Genomic DNA, 2,009 nt, shown 5'->3' with positions numbered 1-2,009 from the left:
GCAATTTCTGTGTGTCATCAACACTCTGAAGGTCCAAAGATTGCAGAGTGCCTCCAGATGTGCTTCGGAAACTACTACTAGTCTTCCAGGGAACTATGTACATCCAGACAGTTTGAGACTTTACTCCCACAGAGGAACATCCGCATGGTTCCTGTTGTATTCAATCCCGATGCACTTTCTGTGTTTCATGAACACTGTGAAGGTCCACAGATTTCAGAATGCCTCCAGATGTGCTTCGGAAACTATTGCTGGTCTTTCAGTGAACGATCAAAGCGTAGACAGTTTGAGACATTACTCCCATGGAGAAAAGTCCGCATGGTGCCTGTTGTTTTCAATGCCGATGCAATTTCTGTGTTTCATCAACACTCTGAATGTCCAACGATTACTGAATGCGTCCAGATGTCCTTTGGAAAATACTACTGGTCTTCCAGGGAACGATCAAGCCGTAGACAGTTTGAGATATTACTCCCATGGAGAAAAGTCCGCATGGTACCTGTTGTATTCAATCCCGATGCAATTTCTGTGTGTCATCAACACTCTAAAGGTCCAAAGATTGCAGAGTGCCTCCAGATGTGCTTCGGAAACTACTACTAGTCTTCCAGGGAACTATGTAAATCCAGACAGTTTGAGCCTTTACTCCCACAGAGGAACATCTGCATGGTGCCTGTTGTATTCAATCCCGATGCACTTTCTGTGTTTCATGAACACTCTGAAGGTCCACAGATTTCAGAATGCCCCCAGATGTGCTTCGGAAACTATTGCTGGTCTTTCAGTAAACGATCAAAGCGTAGACAGTTTGAGACATTACTAACATGGAGAAAAGTCCGCATGGTGCCTGTTGTATATAATCACAATACAATTTCTATGTTTCATCAACACTCTGGACGTCCACAGAATACAGAGTGCCTCCAGATGTGCTTCGGAAACTACTACTGGTCTTCCAGGAACAATGTAAGCGTAGACAGTTTGAGACATTACTCCCATCGAGAAAAGTCCGCATGGTGCCTGTTGTATTTAATCCCGATGCACTTTCTGTGATTCATGAACACTCTGAAGGTCCACAGATTACAGAATGCCTCCACATGTGCTTCGGAATCTATGACAGGTCTCCCAGGAATAGATCAAAGCGTAAACAGTTTGAGACATTACTCCCATGGAGAAAAGTCTGCATGGTGCCTGTTGTATTCAATCCCGATGCAATTTCTGTGTTTCGTCAACACTCTGAATGCCCAAAGATTCCTGAATGCATCCAGATTTGCATCGGAAACTACTACTGGTCTCCCAGGAATCGGTCAAAGCGTAGACGTTTGAGAAAGTACTCCCATGGAGAAAAGTCCGCTTGGTAAATGTTGTATTCTATCACGATGCAATTTCGGTGTTTCATCAACACTCTGAAGGTCAACAGATTACAGAATGCATCCAAATGTGCTTCGGAAACAACTACTGGTCTTGCAGGCAAGGATCAAAGCGTAGACAGTGTGAGACATTACTCCCATGGAGAAAATTCCGCATGGTGAATGGTGTATTCCATCACGATGCACTTGTTTGTTTCACCAACACTCTGAAGGTCCACAGATTATAGAATGCCTCCACATGTGCTTCGGAAACTGGTACTGGTCCTCCAGTGAAATATCTAAGCGTAGACAGTTTCAGAAATTCCTCCCATGGAGAAACGTCCGCCTGGTGCCTGTTGTATTCAATCCCTTATCAATTTCTGTGTTTCATCAAACCTCTGAAGGTCCAAAGATTACTGAATGCCTCCATATGTGCTTTGGAAACTACTACTGGTTCTTCCAGGGAATGATCAAAGTGTAGACAGTTTGAGACATTACTTCCATGACGCCTGTTGTATTCAATCCCGATGCAATTTCTGTGTTTCTTCAACAATCTGAAAGTCCGCAGATTAAAGAATGGCTCCAGATGTGCTTCTGAATCTATGACTGGTCTCCCAGGAACGATCAAACCGTTGACAATTTGAGACACTACTCCCATGGAGAAAAGTACGCATG

The sequence above is a fragment of the Schistocerca gregaria genome, unplaced genomic scaffold (genome assembly GCF_023897955.1).
Source record: "Schistocerca gregaria isolate iqSchGreg1 unplaced genomic scaffold, iqSchGreg1.2 ptg000362l, whole genome shotgun sequence".
Taxonomy (NCBI): Eukaryota; Metazoa; Arthropoda; class Insecta; order Orthoptera; family Acrididae; genus Schistocerca; species Schistocerca gregaria.
Note: the sequence above shows the minus strand (reverse complement) of the source record.